A 6,447-nucleotide genomic window follows, 5' to 3' on the forward strand; every position below is an offset into this window, starting at 1 on the left:
CTCAGCAGTACATTTACTGATACTATTCAGGAAGAACTGCTGATGTTCTGTTTTTCACATTCTGTCAAAAAAAGCCTTAATTTTTTTTTTTTTATTATATATCCATAATTACTATAATTCCCTTTCCAAGGTGGTGAGTGACTATGTTTGTTCTGTGCCAGTCTCTCTTCTCAGATCATCTTGTTGCTGAGTGTGAAATATGCAAATTTTTATTAAGATAGGATGTTCTTTGCAGTTTGATAATTTGTAACTTGTAAACCTGATCAACAAGGAGGGAGATTTAATCTGTGAAAGAGAGCAGCCAACAAGCTCTAAGTGATGTGCAGCTGTTAGAAGCACAAATTCCGGGTCAGCAAAATTGCCTTGTTAAGGTTTGGGGCTGGACATGCTCTGATGATCTCAGCCCCATGAGAAGTTAACAGAGCTGTTTGTGCCTCCCTCGAGCTGCTTGGGAGAAAGGAAGCTGTGAGCAGGTGGAGTGTGCTCCCAGCTCCAGCAGCTCTGTGGCATTGGAGTCCCTGGGTTTACAGACAGGGACCTTCACTGATCACCTTCCCTCTTGGACTGCCGGCACCTCACTGCTCAGGAGCTGGGCTCTGTGAGACTCAGACCCATGAGCTGTCTAGACCTGGGAGTTTTGGACTCCCTGAATAAGAGGGCTGCAAACAATAAAGCACAGAGTTTGTCACATGGAGCTCTGGGGCTGTGTCATCCCTGTCTCACCACCGACCCCACAGAACACGTGGATTCCGACGTAGTTGTGGTGACCCCGACGTGACACGACTCAGCCAGCTCCTGTGGCTACAATGGGAGCAGGCAGGCTGGTGTGCGGGCAGAGCCACCCGACAGACCCGCGGGGAAGATGAAGAAAGAATCAAAAGGTGAGTGCAGAGAGTGGCCAGGCCAGCCAATAACCAGATATAACAAGAGGTGAGCGTGAAGATCCAGTCAGTTTATGTGGTAGTCTGTTGCTAAGTTTCTTGTGTTATTCCCCCAATTTATGTATTGTTCTCCCCTATTACGTGTAAAATGGTTTAGTTCCCCCCGTTTTTCCCGCCACTGCTAGACTGTCAGCTAAGTTGCTATAGCAACTGCTATTCATAGTTGCCGATATGTAATTGCTTCTCCCCTTGGTCTGTTTTGTGGCAAAAAGCTTCTAAGAATCTGGAATTCTTATTATATACCCCGTTTAAATCGAGAAAATTCCACCGGAGAACATGGGAGTATCTGTCTCCATGGAAGAACATCCAGCAATGCAGGTATGGACCCATTTTCTAAAGAAATTACTTTGAAAAACAGAATTTATTAGATTGGATAATATGAACTAAAAATCAGAGATTAGAACCTACCAAAGAGAATGCATCAAATATTCACACAAGGACATAAACTGGTGAATATATGCAGCTTACAAAAGCGACAGAAATGCAATTAAAATCCTAAGACCTTGGAAACTGATATGGAATATAATAAGATGGATAAAAACCAAGATGCATGGTGAGGACTGCATGCTGGGAAAAGCGGCCACGCCGCACCATGAGGCGCTGAACGGGCACCACGGGGAAGATTACTACAGGGGCCTGAGTAAATATATGTATGGCAGTAAAAGATCTCTGTATTGTATAAGTGACCCTGCCCTGATTCTAGTTATTGTAAATGGGCTGCAGCTGTGATGTCCTTGATTGGGCAGCAGCTGTGACCCGTGGAGGTAGCTGGGATAAAAGGGCGGTGTGGCATTCAGGGAGAGCTGGAGAGGAGCCCTGACTGAGAAGCAAGAACAACACTGCTGTGAAGTGCTGCTGTGAGAAAACCATCCAGAAGGTATGAGACCCTAGAAATATGATAAAGTACAATGTGATTACAACACCTGGTGACCCTGATGTGATAGAATATGCAGCCCTGAGAACATCTAGGCAAATGTATGTATTTATTGGAATATGAATCCCAATAGTACCAGTTAGATCGTGCCTGGGCCAGTCTGACCCTTGCTGCCAGGCCAAAGGCAGCAACTGTGGTGTATCACCCCAGAGACACCTTTAGCTTCTTGGTGGTTACAGCCAGGCACTAAACAAGTCCGGGCTTGTTAGGAACTCCATTTACCTCAGGAGGAAAGCTTCAGGCGATGGTGAAGAGAAAAAAGAGAGGATTCTCCTGGAGGGTTATATCCAGAGGTTTATTCCATGGTTACAGAGGTCTGCATCTTGGGAAGAGCTCCAACAGAATCCCGGCCGCATGGTCTGATTCACCTTTTAAGCTCCCGGGGCAGGTGGAGGGGAGGGGACAGGTGAGCCACCAATCAGGTGAGAGGGGCAGGGTCTCAGGGGGGGTTGACACCTAGACAGACCAATGACCTCTGGGCCTAAGTGGCATCCTTTGAACTTGACTAACCACACACCGCCTTGTTGGAATGTTAAAACTGATTGACAGCCCAGGAGGGGGCGAGGGGAGAAGGGGAAGAAAGGTACTGCCAAACCTGGGGAAGGGACCCGAAAGTTTAAAACACACCGCAACATGTATTCAATGTATTAAAGACAGCCAGGAGTTGTGGTAGCCATCGAGCTGGGACAGATCTGTAGAAGAAAGAAGCAGGAGCTTTGAATAGCATGGCCTTTGAGAAAAGGAGCCTGAGAACATCTAAGGAAAGGTATGTATGCAAGACAAGAAAGAGCTGTGGCAGCCTGAGAGCTGGGACAGATATGTGTAAATGTGGTGGTTTGACCAGGAAGAAGTGGGAATTCTGGGAAGCTGTGGTCAAACCAATGAAGGTTTTGGGTTTGAGACTGGCACCTGGTGTAGCCAGTGGGGTTTGGACACACCTCCGAGAATACACAGGGGTTAAAAAGCAGGGCACTGCCCTTGGCACTCTCTCTTGGGACGTCGCTTCGAAGAGGTCAGATCACCCTCCCCTGTCCAGCCTTGCTGCTGGGCGGGGGAGGGGCAGCCATGCGGTAGGCCCGGGGCCTGGACAGAGATGGGGGTTGAGGGGGCTTCGAGGATGGAAGGGTGGAAGATCCCAGGGAGTCAGCCCTCGGGCAGCCATCCCCCCCCAGGAGAGAGAGAGAGAGAGAGAGGAGAGCCGGCGTCTGAATGTGATAGCAGCCAGCCTGGGAGGAGAAAGGGGAGGGAAGAGTGCAGCCTGGCCGGCGGAGCAGCAGCACCTGTGGGAGTACCAGCATTCTGAGATAGACAGAGACTGAAACTTTTAACCCTTTCTTTCATGATTGGGGCCTTGCAAAAATGCTAATCCTCCTCGAAGCTGAATAAGAAGGGAGATAAGAGATGAGATGAGACAAGGACCTGGCCCGAGGAACGTGGAGATGATTGAATGGGAAGAGATGATTTGGAGTGGCCTTTTGGCTGGACTTTTCTTGTGGCCATGGACTCAGTTGTTCCTGTGACACAGACTGCATTTAGGGGGAAGCAGTGGCTCAAAACCAGGAGGGTTCTTCGTGAGGACCCCCCGGCCCCAGGGGGTTGGAAAAATATGGGGGGGACAGATGTCCCAAAGCAGAGACTGTGCCTTTTTGGAGTGAGACAAGGCATCCTTGAAAGACAACCCTAAAAGCAGCTCTGGCCATGCGTCAGTGGTGAGAGCACTGGGCATGGAAGGAAGATGTCACAAGCGGCAAAAGGACGTTTTTTCCGGGCGGTGCCGAAGTGACAGGGAAGCACACGAGGTTTCAGTGTGTTTCCAGGGGAAGCCTATGGAACAAGAAGGACTCCTTTCCTCTTCATGAACTGCAGTTTGAGTATACTAAAATGTGGGGCCAAGGCTGGGCAGTTGATGATTTGGGAGAATGTATCGGATTGGGAAAGTCAGGTAGTGGGGAGGGGGGAAAGTGGTTTTTGTAAGGTTTTCAATTTTTTTTTTCTTTTCCTTATAGTCTTTCCCTATTTTCCTGTAGTTTAGGTAATAAAGTGTTCTTTATGTTTAAGTTGGAGCCTGTTTTGCTTATTCCTGGTCACATCTCACAGCAGACACCAGGGTGAGGCATTTTCATGGGGGGCACTGGCTCTGTGCCAGGCTCAAACCATGACAGTATTATAACTGTGTAATTAAAAAATGTGTTAAGAGAAAAAGGGGAAATATAGGGGCCTGAGTAAAATATATGTATGGCAGTAAAAGATCTCTGTATCGTATAAGGGACCCTGCCCTGATTCTAGTTATTGTAAATGGGCTGCAGCTGTGATGTCCTTGATTGGGCAGCAGCTGTGGCCCGTGGAGGTAGCTGGGATAAAAGGGGGTGTGGCATACAGGGAGAGTTGTAGAGGAGCCCCGAACAACAACACTGCTGTGAAGAGCTGTTGTAAGAAAACGCCAAGAGAGAACGTATGAGACCCTAGAAATATAATATACAACAATATGATTACAACAGATTACACAACATCCCAGAGGCGTGGCGAGGGCCGGAGGCACAGCTGAATCCCGGCGGTCGGCGAGAGCCCGCACGGAGCCAATACGTCAGCGTGCACAGGCAGTGCCCTGGCCGGTGGTGCGGCCCTGGCGGGGTCCGGCAGACAGGGGAACCCCACACACTGCCCGTGCCAAGGCAGCAGCCGGAGCCTGGCCAGGTGCAATGCTCGACTGTGCAATTCAGCCTGGAGCAGAGGCAAGCACAGCCACGGTGCCCACTCAGGACTGCTGTGCCGAGCTGAGTCGCTCTCTGGCTGTGCAGGGCTGCATTGCCGGTCTAGGCAACAGCACGCCGAGCATGCCGCCCTCTTTGTGCGGCCAGAGCACGCAGCAGCCGCTCTGGCACTGACCCACGCTGCCAGGTTAGCACCCCTGTGACCCCATGCACACCAGGATTGCCTCCTCTTGAGGCCAGGTGGCCTGGCCCCAAAGATAATTCCACACTCCATGGAGCATGGCCATGCCTCCCTTGGGGGAACGTACCTACCCCCTCAATCCAGCCTACATCGGGGGGCAGGGCCAGCCCCCAAGCCAGCATCACTGCAAGTGTGGCCTTGCCCCTGGCCCTGCCTCCATGGATGGATCTGGGAATTACATCACCAGGAGCTCCTACAGTTGTCATATCTTGAAGTGGGACCACTCTTCCCTCAGCACCACCCCTGCCAGAGTCAAAGCATTCCAGAGACACAAGGGATCATCGTCCCCCTGCAGAACACCATGAGGGTACCACTGTTGCGTTGTGTTATTTGGGTCATTCCTGATTTCTCCCTGGTTTGTACTTGCACCCTAAGTTACCTTCCATTTGCCAATGACAATGCTATCCCCGCTTCGCCCATTCCACTGGAAACTCCCTTGTTTATCCTCAAATCCCCTCCCCAGTGCCTTGGCTGTCACTCGGTTCTCTGCCCCCATATCTTGAAGCTTCCATGAAGGACATGGAGTGATTGGTCAAGGATCAGGGATGGCTCCCACTAAGTTTCATGAAAGGTTGTTCTAGTTGTCAATTGTCTCCCAGTTTCCTCTCCCTTGATCCTCTATTGGAGGGTAGGTAAACCCCTCCTTTGGTACCAGCCCTGAATAAAAGATACTGCTCCTCTTGTCTCGGGGCTTTTTGGAGTTGTAACCCCTGAGGCTGGGGGAACTTCATGGCTGCTAATAAAGCTTTGCACTAATTACCCTCCAAATTCCTTCTCCCCTCCTTCACCTGTGCGCCCTTAGCTGCCCCCGTGCACCTCGAGCGCAGAGCAGTGTCCCCTGCAGTCTGCAGCGTGGCACCTGGCAGGGCAGCACCGCGTGGCTGCTTGGCACACGCTGTGACACACCACAGATGCCTTGCTGCCAACAGCCTTCCGTGACCCTGCCACTGCCACAGCCTCTCAGAGACTTTCTACGTTTCCAAATGCCAATTGTAAGTTTCCAGAGCGTGGGAAGAGCCCTTGCAGGGGGCCCACCAAGCAAAGGGCAGAGGGAAAATCATGCAGGAGTGTTATACCATGGGGACTGTAACAAACAAACCTGCCCAAAAAATGGTGCTGACCACATGGCACACCATCACTCACTGGCCAAGAGCAGGACACCCTCTCACCAAGCCCCGTGGGAAACCAGCAGCTCCTGAGCATGGGCACTGAAGAGGCAAACTAAAAAATTTACCAGCACCAGGCAAAGCAACACCAACACCCCAGCTACCCCACATAGCTCAGCAGAGCCCCACAGCCACCCTGCCAACCCCTGCTTCAACTCTACCAAGATTCTCACCCTCCACAGGACACACCTCCTGCAACCAGTGAGGACATGGTGATGGCAATGGCTGCTTCAGCTCCTGTGTTCCAGCCCTTCTACATCAACGTTGTGGATGAGGAAGGTTACATGGGTTTCCTTGATACGGATCATGCAGATAAGCTACTGAAGGAGTATCAGCAGAGAGAGTGCCTTGATTTGGAGCAGATGATGTCAGAAAGGTGAGGTCTGCAGTTCATGGTGAAACTGAAGGAACTGTGTGCTTTCCTGTATGCTGGCTGAGAATCTCAATGGCACTC

At 50.8% G+C, this 6,447-nt stretch overlaps 1 long non-coding RNA gene across 1 annotated transcript; it reads left to right on the top strand.

Moving 5' to 3' along the window:
- The first annotated feature begins 962 nt into the window (after positions 1 to 962).
- On the top strand, positions 963 to 4,055 carry LOC141730798 (uncharacterized). Its single transcript, XR_012582455.1, has 3 exons — positions 963 to 1,259; positions 1,739 to 1,818; positions 2,529 to 4,055. It is a non-coding gene; the product is annotated as an uncharacterized LOC141730798 (long non-coding RNA).
- The last annotated feature ends 2,392 nt before the right edge of the window (positions 4,056 to 6,447 follow it).

Source organism: Zonotrichia albicollis, chromosome 13 (assembly GCF_047830755.1).
Source record: "Zonotrichia albicollis isolate bZonAlb1 chromosome 13, bZonAlb1.hap1, whole genome shotgun sequence".
NCBI lineage: Eukaryota > Metazoa > Chordata > Aves > Passeriformes > Passerellidae > Zonotrichia > Zonotrichia albicollis.